Source organism: Danio rerio, chromosome 15, assembly GCF_052040795.2.
Source record: "Danio rerio strain M-AB ecotype USA chromosome 15, GRCz13ab, whole genome shotgun sequence".
NCBI classification, from domain to species: Eukaryota; Metazoa; Chordata; class Actinopteri; order Cypriniformes; family Danionidae; genus Danio; species Danio rerio.
In genome coordinates this window covers 15,402,093-15,414,807 of record NC_141035.1, presented here as the reverse complement: position 1 = coordinate 15,414,807, position 12,715 = coordinate 15,402,093, and the positions used below count along the sequence as shown (strand labels likewise).

General features: G+C 35.0%; 1 protein-coding gene across 2 annotated transcripts in view; it reads left to right on the top strand.

Moving 5' to 3' along the window:
- zgc:172282 overlaps positions 1-9,650 on the top strand; it is a 269,591-nt gene extending 259,941 nt beyond the window's left edge. For both annotated transcript variants that reach the window (XM_087282218.1, NM_001113649.1), the window contains 1 exon segment: positions 9,266-9,650. The gene's annotated coding sequence lies outside the window, so the exon portion shown is untranslated.
- The last annotated feature ends 3,065 nt before the right edge of the window (positions 9,651-12,715 follow it).

The following is a 12,715-nucleotide window of genomic DNA, read 5'->3' as shown; positions in this document are numbered from 1 at the left end:
TTTAATTAAAGACAGGTGCAACTGATCAAGGTTGCAGCTGAACTCTGCAGGTAGGTACATCTCCAGGAACAGGATTGGGCAGGATTAGGATCCTGCCTTAGGACTTCTGTTACAATTCTTTGGATGGGGATGATTGGGAGGCCATGATGGGTGAGGGCCGATGGAGGGAATTTGGCCACAACATCGGGGTTACACCCCTCTTCTTTACAAAAAGTGCCATGGGATTTTTAATGACCAAACAAGTCAGGACCTCAGTTTAACATCTCATCGAAACACAGGGGCCACTGACAGTATAGTGACCCCTTCACTTTATGGGACATTAGGACTGGTGCAGACCACAGGTTGAGCACCCCCTGCTGGCCTCACTAACACCACACAGCAATTAACCATAGTTCACTTAAGCTCGAACAAAGCTTGTCATCATCTTCTGACAAACAACCACATGCCAAGAAACAAAAGCAGGATCGGCTCTTTGTCTTCTATTGTTTATGATGCCGTTCAAACTGAACTTACTGCTGTTTGACAGAGGCTGGGAGCCACTGCATTCTGCCATGATAAAGAAGAGATAGCAAAGTGGGAGAGCTTGTGAGGGGCCAACTGGAGCCACTATTCCCATACAAAGTGTAAAATTAGGAATGCTTCAACCAAAGTGTGTCCAATACCATCTAATGGTACCACAAGAGAGGGCTAAGCTGCAGAGTGTTCAGGGAGCCACACCATTATTTATTTTCTCCCTGCATCTCTCTATCTTCATTCTTTCATGTACTCTCTCACGCTTTGCCTCTCTATACCCCATGGATCTGTGGGTTGACAAGGGAGTAGAGTGCAGTCACTGAGGTACAGTATATCCAGTCTTTGTGGGGTGATGGGAGTATTGTTGATGAATAGGGCAGAGCTAGAAGCCATGGTAGAGAGTGCTGCCAGTGGATCAAGTATTAATAAAGGAATCCTGCATGACATACATACACAGAGTAGCTCCAGTAGGATAATAGAAGGAGGCATAACCAGATCTAGGACATTTTATGTTGTTGTTTTGAATAAAATTGCTCTAGTCTTGGTCATCCATCCAACCTATATGGTGCAACTGTTTTATTACTGTAACTGTTTGTGTTTACAATCACTTTAGAAGCCTTCAAAGATGATACTGCCAATTATGGAATAGCATAATAAGGTGTTTGGCTAATGTTTTGGGTCAGCTACCAATCAGAGCACACGGGGCCTTTCAAAGGGTGACCCTTTTGAATTTGCAGCATTTTTAGCACATCTATTAATCAAAATATTAACCTTTCAAAATAGCATTATAATACAAATGCATAGACATTCACATGTATTTCTACTAATTTAATTAGATGTTCATGCAGTTGTTGTCATTTTGTCTGTAAACATGTTGTTCAAGGAGCCTGTGATGATGTTATCTGGCCTTTGTCTGTTCACCCAGAGGGAATGTTTGTTGATACCTTAATTCTTTGTTCCACCTTCCACCTCTTTGAGATAAGTACTCCCTAATTAGTAATTACCGCAGCTTGTTAATCACATAGTAGAGCCCTGCTTCTCTAAATCCATGCTTTGTTGCTGGTTTTGCTGCTAATGTTTGGTTTCTTGGAGACTCTTTAGCGTGTGTTTTCAACAAACTGAAATTAGGAATGAAACATTAAATGACTCACGAATCTGCCCTTTCATGAGACCAAATGATCCCCTCACAGGGTCAGAGAAAATGCAAATTTACTTGCAGCCAAGATTAACCAGATGGATTTAAATGGTCGCCCCCGCATTGACTTCTCCAAATGCATCTTGTTTCCTTGAGGGTGGAATCACACTGGATTTTAAAGTTGTAAAATTGTAAACAAAAACATTGGAGTGTGGGCTTAATTAAATTAAATTAAATTAAATTAAATTAAATTAAATTAAATTAAATTAAATTAAATTAAATTAAATTAAATTAAATTAAATTAAAATTAATTTAATTTAATTTAATTTAATCTTACTTGGGACAGATTTTGTAAAATGGAATGATTATTCGGAATGTTACTTACCTCATAATATTTAAATTAATATTCCCCTGACATTGAAATTGTCCTTTTTTTTCATTTAAGTGCTGATTTCAATTGTATTGAAACAAAATTATATAAATTGAAACAAACTATATTTGGCAATACCAATGATAAAAATAAAAAAAAAATCATAATTGATAACTGTGATAATATGACAGTAAAATAATGCATAATCACTCAAAAAATGTTGTAAATAAAAAAAATAATAATAAGTAATATTAATAAATGCACAAATCTAATTTGTAAATTCAAAATAGAATTCATGAACGCACAAATATAATTTGTAAATTTAAAATTCAATTCATAAAAGTACTTAATTTGGGGAAATAGTTTAGCTTTTTATTTGTGTTTTGAAGTTAAGAACTGGATTTTGTAAATGTGAATTGTGTTGTGCATGTATGAATTTTATTTTATAGGTGCATTATTTCTGAGACCTATTCTAAATAGTCTTAATTCAAATCCAAAACAATATTATTTCACTCATCCCATTGTCAGATTATATTGCTTGTTTTAAGGAAAACATTTTTTCTAAAAATAAAACAGTATTTTTACTCATCTAGAAACTGCTTCTTAATACTTTAGATATTTGGACTTGAAACAAGCATAACCTCCAAATAAGAACGCATTTTTGCAGTGCAGAAACAATACTAATTGCTCTTTGAGAAGAGGAATGTGTTTTTGAGACTCACCCGTCATAAGGGATCCCATCATTGTCATCATCATGGTCACAAGCATCTCTAATCAAGTCTTTGTCAGAGTTTCTTGTCCAGAGTTGGGAAGGTCAGGGCAGTTATCCTGAAAGAGAACATGTTTTTAAATATGATATATTTAATATATATATAACAAAAAACAAAATACTATATATAGTGAATATGCACTCTTATTTGCATATGTGTATGTGTCAAAATTATTTGGCAGTAAAATAACTCTACTGTTCAAATTGAGCATATCTTTGTCTTCTATAGAGTATTATAGTCGACATTCCCCAGTGTGTCATTTGCATGAAAGACTGCTGCTTTATAAAAGAGCTTCTGTGATTTATGCCCAACTGTCATTCACCATTTGCCCCTGGGTTTTCACAATATCCATTGAAAGACTCCTTTATTTGATATCTAATGGTCAGGCTGGATTTAATTGCATAATCAATAGTGCTGACGAGAAACAAGGTGTGGCGATATAACTCATAATGAAAGCTATAATGGCAACCAAACCAAGTAATAAGATTCTTGCAATGCTGGATTGGATGTTTATACTGAAATGTTCATCTAATAGTTTAGCATAGTTTAGCTTCATTTATAGCAAGAAACGTTTAGCACAGAAAAAAAAAAAAAAGATTGCTTGATTGGCTAATTAATCTTTCTGCAAAAAAAAACAAAAAACAAAAAAAAACAATGACTCACTATCCTTCAGATCAGTGCCTGATTTATTAGGGGTAACCACAGGGTAATGAACCACCAATTACTTTAGCATTTGTTTTATGTCACAACCCAGCACTGGAAACCACCTATACACTCTCTCATTTGCACAAATATACAATCAGTCACTACAACCAATTTTTGCTTATCCAATTTTTCTATACCAAATGTCTTTGGACTGTGGGGGGAAACCAGGGCATGTGGAGAAAGCTCACAGTGGCCGCATTTTTTTTTTCTGCTGGTTGACACATTTCACAAATTATCATTGCCAATCTTAAGCCAATTGTAAACATTTCTTTTGGTTCAGTTTGTAATTTTCCCAACTCCTGAAGAGCCCAGGGGATCAGAGATGGTCTCCAGCTCGGCCCCACCCTGATCCACCCATGTTGCACACATGCAAATTCTACAAAGAAATGCCCTTTAGCCCCAACTGGGATTCGAAACATCAATGATAAATATATGATTTGAATAATAATAATAATAATAATAATAGTAATAATAATAATAATAATAATAATAATAATAATAATGCTTTTATTATAAATAAAATGTAGTAATACAATAAACACATTATATATGTGTTTTGGGGGAAGCATTTTTATGAATAAGAGATATTGGGCAAGGGAAAATAGGATTGCAGCTTGAAGTTTATCCTCTTTCTTTACTCAAAATATCCCCTTCATCAGAACAATTGTCATTTATTTTCTCTTTTTACATATTCCTATATATCTTAAATAAGCTGTTTTCTTAGTAACACTCAAAACTGGAAACAATATATTTTTTTTTCACCTAACAGGATTAAACACTGGAACCAAGATTATGGCTTTTTTGTCTGTAAGGGAAAAATAGGCTAAGATTAAAAAGAAGTAGGAACAGAAACGTCACTTAATATGCAAATGCCTGGAGCTGTTGATCTTAGCTGTGTTTGGATGATGGTGGTTATGTGTTCAGTCTACTGTCATGTCAACGCTGTCTTTTAGAGCCGCAAGGCTCCTGACTGATCCATCTTGGAGGCCACATGTGGTCTGAAACTTACAGTATCTGTCTAAGCACTCGGCTGAAACATATGGCCACTCTAGAAGCCATATAAATGCCGATAAATTTATTATTTGGGGATGAGCTAAAAATAAATCACTTGTGACATATTTAGATCTATATTGAAAGACATTCATTTAGCAGTCAAGACCGCCTGAACTGAAATAAAAACAAGAAAAAAAAATTGAGAGCTTCAGATAAGAACAGAATGTTTCAGAAAAAAACAACAAGACCAAGACTTTAAGGCATTAGGGCCAAAGCAAGACCAAAGTGTATTGAGACAAAACAAGTATTTGAGACTGAGACCAATACACTAGTAAGTCTGTTTTGAGAGCATGACAAAACTAAGCCTTTGAAGCACTGATAGCATGATAAGGCCAGAAATTTTAGAGGTTTAGACCAAGACCAAAGCAAGTCAAAAAATTATTAAAGTGTGTTGTTAAAATATGATTTAAACGATTTAGATCAAAATGAAATCAATGGCAGACAATGCAAAAATGTGACAAGACCTTTAAGAGTTTGAGCAGATTGTGTCAATATGCAATAACAAAGTTGAGACCAAGACAAAAACAAGACTGTTCAGCGACCATGACAGGACATAGACTTTGATGCATCGAAACCATGACTGGATCAAGACTTTGGGAAGTTGAGACTAATACAAAGTGTGAACCCTTGAGAAGAACAGGACTTCGAAGGACTAAGATGAAGATGGGACTAAGATGGGACCAGAGTTTGTAAAAAATGTGACAAAAACAAGATTGAGGGATTGAGTCGAATACAAATTTAAGAACAGTGTTTCAAGATCATTCCAAGTATTTTAAGCGTTGGGACCAATGAGGCTTCAAAAGATTGAGACCTAAACCAGAGATTGTTAAGTCAAGAAAGTATTAAGATATTAGGGGATTAAGATCAAGACAACAGTTTGTCAACACCACAAAGACACGATTTTGAGAGATTGAGAGCAAGGTAATGGCAAGACCAGAATTTTAATGGAATGAGATGAAAGCCCTATTTGGTTTGCAATTGTTTCTCATGCGGACATTTGTAAAATAAAACACCACATAGCTTCCATCCATTCGTTTTTTTTTTTTAAATGCTTATTCGAGTCTGGGTTAAAACGGCAGCAGTCTTATCCGGGAACCCCAGACCCCTCTTTTTACATAGACTTCCTTCAGTTCCTCAGGGGGAATCCCAAGGCATTCCCAGGCAAGCTGAGAGACCTGTTTCCTCCAGTTTGTTGTGGATTTAAACTGAGTGCCTACTTATTGTAGCCACTTGATTGATAGCTCTAGACCACAGGTGAGCATAAGAATGCAGACTCACTGGTAAATCTCACATTCCATCCTTCCCTGACTTGTGAATGGAACCCCAAGATACTCCTTCACCTGGAGTAACGACTTTCCTCCAACCTGAATATTGCAAGCCTCCTTTTTTCCAGTCAAGCACCTTGGCCTGGGAGGTGCTGATTTTTATGTCAGCTATGTCACACTTGACCGCAAACCATGCCACTGCACATTGAGGGTTCAGGCCCAATGAAATCATAAGAACAACATACTTTGCAAAAAGCTTCCCCCATCTTCATAGCTCTTCTTTAATTAGGATAAATCTTCATTGAATAGGAAATTAATAACATCTTTCTGATTAAGATAAATGTGTGGTCAACATCTGAGTTTTTATTCCTATGAACCTGGAACTACACATCTAGCTTGATCATTCATGTTGCTTGTATTTAAATGTAGGGCCCTCAAATATGGCTTGAGGGATTCATTTTTTCTGCAGAGTTTAGCTCTAACCCTAATCAAACTCAGGCTAGATTTCCACAAGGCATCAGTATTTGCTTAATGGCGAAACAGAACACACAATAGTCAGATGCTGCTTTTTATGATGCAAATGTCTACAAAGTGCCAATAGTTGCATTTCAGGGACCAAAAGGGATTTGCAAATTGAGCACCTTTATAAACTTAGAGATGTGGTTTCAGGCAGCTTTTGAGACATCAAACAACCTAGGTCTTGAACATAAAACACCTACATTCTGGTACCAGCAATAAACCCACCAACTACCCCTTTAAATATTATGAAACCCCATTTGCCTCACTGAGAAACAATTAGCATCAGAATAGAGCTCAAGTAAAACAAGAAAAAAAAAAAGAAAAAAAAAGAAACCAAGATTAGAGCATCAAGACAAAGACAACACCAAGACTTGGAGCAAGTTGTGGAATTTAACTTCATAATTTAAATAGCTCATTCAGTCAAGTTCCTAAATTCAAGTCCAAGTTGCTTGGAAACATACAACAGTTCTATTATTGATTAATTCAAAACTATTTGTTGTTTGTAATTTATTTGTAATTTACTATTAATTAGGAATAAGGGGTGTTATTGCATTTAAAGCGGGAAAACTTGCCTATAAATCACAGTGATGATGGGAACAAATAAATGAGACAAAAGACTAGGCAATTTGGCAATTTCTTGAATACTAGGGCATTAGTTTTGTGGTGTTTGCCTAAACAGGACAGCGATAGAAGCCCTTAACCCGGTGATGAGCTATTGAAGGTGGTCTAAATGAACACATTATTCGACATAAGCTAAAAACGGGATGAGGCCGAGTCACTGACAGAGATGCTGTCTAATCCCGGCTGCTTTCATGCTCTCCCAAGCTTTCCAGAGCTTGGCGGGACCAATTGCTGTTCCTGCCAACAAATTAACATTTATATCAGCTGTTCTCTCATCTAAAGGGTCCAGAAGCCCAAAGAGGAGACCACCATCATAGATTTGAGAGGATGCCAGCACTGCTGTTGATTCCTTTTGTTCCTTTATGCATATAAGATCAATGCAATGTTAGATGTCACAATCACCACTTATGAAAGCCAATTTCTCTCACTCCCTCAGGTCTTTGAAGACTTTAGGCTATAAAGGAATACTCTGAGTTTAGTAAAAGTTAAACAGTCCTCAGTATTCGTGCCATATTGTCGATCATCATATAAAGGTTTCTTTTTTTGGACTATGCCATTTAGTTTAGTTACAACTGTGTAATTCGGTTACAACACCTGTCTGAAAATGCAAACTTGAAAAGTGATTTTCAGTGTGCAAGTTTTTGAAAACAAAACTTTTGTTGTATTCATGTAAACTACAAGAACAAAAGCGCTTAGTGAGGAAGCATATTGCACATTCAAAGAACATTCCACATGGGAAATATTGCACCCCGGGATGGCACTTTGTGAAACATGTGATTAGGGATGTCAATGGGATGTCAATGGTGAAACATTTTTGAATGTAAACAAATTTTAAATGCACAGGGAAATTTACCTACATTGTCAGGTGAGCATGGCCCTTTGAGATCATTGTCTTGCCAACTTTAAAGGCATTTCTCACCCAAAACTTAAAATTATGTCATTGTTCACTTAGTCTTATTCCAAACCTGTTTGACTTTCTTTAATAGGTTGAACAGAAAAAAAAAATGTTTTGAAGAAAGCTGGAAACTATTGACTTCCATAGTATTTGTCTTCCTTACTTTGGAAATTAAAGTTACAGGTTTTCAACATTCTTTAAAACATTTACTTTTGTGTTTACCAGAAGAAAGAAACTCATAAAGGTTTGGAACCACTTGAGGGTAAGTAAATAGTGAGAAATATGCCTTTATATCAGAGATGCAAAAAGTAGGTCCTATGGGCCAAAGTTGGCCCATTGTAACCTTTGATTTGCCCACCATTGTATCTGAGAAGAGAGTATGATAGAGGGTTGGGTGACCATCAAATCAAAAACTAGTGTAACTTCATTTTTTTTAATAAATAAGACTATAATAAGTTCATAAAAATAAAAATGTATTAAAAATTAATTAAAAATTAAAATTAATAAAGTTTACTGGAATAAGTTCATTAAAAAAAGATATATATATATATATATATATATATATATATATATATATATATATATATATATATATATATATGTATATATATATATATATATATATATATATATATATGTATATATATATATATGTATATATATATATATATATATATATATATATGTATATATATATATATATATATATATATATATATATATATATATATATATATATATATATATATATATATATATATATATATATATATGCTGCATTAGCTAATATAAAGCAATGTTTAATACTATTAAATAAATTAGGAAATTACCCATGGCAACTGTATTTACCTTCGACCCCCTACCCTCAATCAAGTTTGGGCACCCCTGCTTTATATAAATGATCCAGAGCCTTGGAACTGCCACTTCATATAATATGCCCATATACATATATGCCCATATTTCCGCTTCACCCATGGCACAAACTAAAATCAAGTAGCCAGTTCACTTCAGTGCTCTTAGTTTAACCTACTTGTCTGTCATTCACATGTAATTATGAATCTTGATCAGTATTATTGAGTGTTTTTTGGTTTTGGTCAAAGCTAAATTAGAGACATTGATCGCATAAAACTGGAACTAAATAGTCTTGCTAAATTCAATTCAGTACAATTCACCTTATTTCTATAGCGCTTATACAATGCAGTTTGTGTCAAAGCAGCTCCACATAGAAGACTATAGTAAATTGAAGCAGTGTCAGTCCAGATAAATCCACACTACTAATTATGCCACAAACACTCTCAATAGTGGACCAGATCATTTTTCTAAATTGTGTATTAGCTGACATGCTGGATGACTAGGCAAAGAAGCTTCCCTCTTTCTGCCAAGGGCTCTAATCCTGTCTCTTTCTCTTGTTTCCTCCAGATATTCATCACCCTTCATCCATCCAATCATGCAAACTGCACCAGTGAGACTGAAACTCGGATGGGACAAAGTGAACAGCATGTCTGTGCTTTCTGCACTTTCATCAATCTGCCCTCCTCCTCTTCCTCATCCTCCGTCTCTTCTGGCTTTACAGTGTCAGTTGTGACCCGTCCTGTCCAGAGAGAACTGAAACTCAAAGCAACAAAACTAATGGCAGCAACTGTCCCAACGGGAGCACACGTATACCTGTTAATTTGAGTCTTTCGGTCACTTTTTATTTTGCCATTTTCTTTTGTAACTGTACATAAATCAATTTAAGATCTTATAGTTTTGTACATGTAATTTTTATGTTGTGTGACTTTTTTTAATAAAATAAAAGACTGGATAAACTCGGGTGTGTTTATTGTACCGCATGACATTCCCTTTTGATTGATTGAATTTTTTTTAATTGAAATTATTTATCATGATAGTAGTGACCTTATTCCAAAATGCGGAAGTGCGCCGGTTTTCCCGATTGTTTTAGAACTTCCGATTCAGTCGCCTATGGGAGAAATTACTAGGAATAATAAACAGCAAGAAAACGGTCAAACTACTTGCTCTACAAATGTTTGCATGACTATATATATATATATAATGTGTTATGTTTCGAGCACACCGGCTTTTCATCAGACGATCTGCAACAGTTCAAACTGAGCATCAAAATGTGGAAGGTGATTTAAGTGACTTTGAACGTGGCATGGTTGCTGGAGCCAGATGGCCTGGCCTGAGTATTTCAGAAACTGCTGATCTACTGAGATTTTCATGCACAAACATCTCTAGGGATTTGCAGAGAATGGTCAGAAAAAGAGAAAATATCCAGTAAGTGGCAGTTCTGTGGGCGCAAATGCCTTGTTGATGCCAGAGGTCATAGGAGAACGACCAGACTAGTTCGAGATAATAGAAAGGCAACACTAACACAACTAACCACTCGTTACAACCGATGTATGCAGAAGAGCATCTCTGAATGCACATGTCAAACCTTGAGACAAATGGGCAACAGCAACAGAAGAAAACTGCTAATAACAGGAAATGGAGGCTACAGTTCGTACAGGCTCACCAAAATTGGACAAGAAGATTGGAAAAACGTTGCCTGGTCTGATGAGTCTCGATTTCTGCTGCAACAATTGGATGACAGGATCAGAATTTGGCGTCAACAACATGGAAGCATGTATCCATCCTGCTTTGTATTAACAGTTCTGGCTGGTGGTAGAGGTTTAGTGATGTGGGGGATATTTTCTTGGTACAGTTTGGGCCCATTAGTAACAATTGAGCATTGGCATTGACCTCCACATTCACCAAAACTCAATCCAATAGAGCACCTTTGTGATGTAGCAGAACGGGAGATTCACATCATGGATGTGCGGCCGACCAATCTGCAGCAACTGCATGATACTATCATGTCAATATGGACTAAAAGAGAATCTAGTTCTGAAGGCAAAAGGAGGTCCAACCCGGTACTAGTAAGGTGTGCCTAATAAAGTGGTCAGTGAGTGTATATAACTGTACATGCAAAACTTTCATATTGGCTTAATTTGAAATACATTTTTGTCCCTTTTATTGGAATCAGCAAACTTGGATTCAAACCCAGGTTGCTGTGAACACAAGAGTGCTTTGTGTCAACACCTTAACCACAAGGCCATAGGCACAGCCATTTGAAATGCTTTTAAAATTAATCAGAATTTTGTCAGGCTGAGTAAACAGACAGCCACAGTTCATGAACTCTGAAGTGTTGTATTGAATATTACCTAAAAAAAAAAAAAAAAAAAAAGTCCTATAATTCACATTCGGTTTTTAGCATGACCCCCACCAGAGGTACAGTAAGTGAAATGCTACAGTGCTGTATGCACTCATCTGAGACAGTTTTTATTTTATTTATTTTTTGGAGTCATAAAATGTTGAAATCCATTACTACATTACATCAATACACTGTTATAATAGTCTCCTCTGCTCAACAAGGCATTTAATTGATCAATAAAAATGGTAACATTGTGAATTATTTATATTTACAATAACCTTTTGGTAGACTGAAAAAAGTGTTGCATGGAGAACTGTTGCAAACAATGTAATTGTGTTGAATTTAAACAATCGAATTAAATTGAATAATGTTCAACTTAATCTGTTTGTTTAAATTCAACACAATTAAATTGTTTATAACCACTTAACGTGAAAAAAGTAAATCCAAGGAATCATCTTTGAATTATTTTTTTCATATGTGAACTTTTTTTTTTACATTAAAAATGTATGGTCCCACTTTATATTAGGTTTATATTAGGTCCCACTTTATATTACCTTAACTAATTTGTACTTACACAAAAAATATATCCTGTTACAATGTACTGTTGGTATAAATACATGCTTTTACATTTTACCTATGATTGATTAGATACATGCCTGTGATTACGTCTGTAATTAATTTATGTAACTACATGGATGATCATCCCTTATATCTTAATCCACCTTCCCCTAGCACTACCCATATCCCACCTCAAGATCACCAGAAGTGTTCTGCAATACTAGTAGATGTATTGTTCATTGTTTGTTAATGTTAGTAAATGCATTAATTAACAATAACTAATGAACCTTATTGTAAAGTGTGACCAATACATTATGAACACAGTATGTACATTGTATTTATTTCATAATGTAAGTACACAGTAGTTAAGGACACTTAATATAAAGTGGGTCCAAGCCTATTCTTGCGATTCCAACTGAAATTTCAGCATCTTTACTGCAGTCGTTAGACTGAAGTCATCATTTTTTCTTATCATTATGATATACTAGTTTGTTGAAAAGCACTGTGTGGTTTGTTTAATGCATTCATCAAAGTATCAGGGAAAAAAAAAAAAAAAAAAAATATATATATATATATATATATATATATATATATATATATATATATATATATATATATATATATATATATATATATATATATATATATATTTCACACAAGTAAAAACAGGATGTTTACATGATTGATAATGACAAGAACCCTTTTTAATGACTGAACACCAGTCTTACCTGCTCATAATAAGCAGCAAATCAGCATGTTAAAATGATTTTTAAAAGACAATATGACACTAAAGATGGAAGAGAAATGATGCTGAATATTTAGCCTAAACCATATATTTTGTATGCTGGAAGTCAACAGTCTACAGATCTAAAAACCAGCACTGTTTTTAGATCTTTAAACAGTTGTCGTCAAAAGCTTTATTATGCTTTATTCTACAACAGAAACATCATCTAGTTTGTCTTAAAAAAAGGAAGTTGCCTAATAGGACTACAAAAATCCTTTCTTGAACAGGTTAACTAATTGGAGAATTACCAACCCACGTAACAATGGTTCAACCGCGCATAGCAGTTGCAAAAAAAAGACTGTTTGCAACTGCAGACATGTCATGTTGTGCGGTA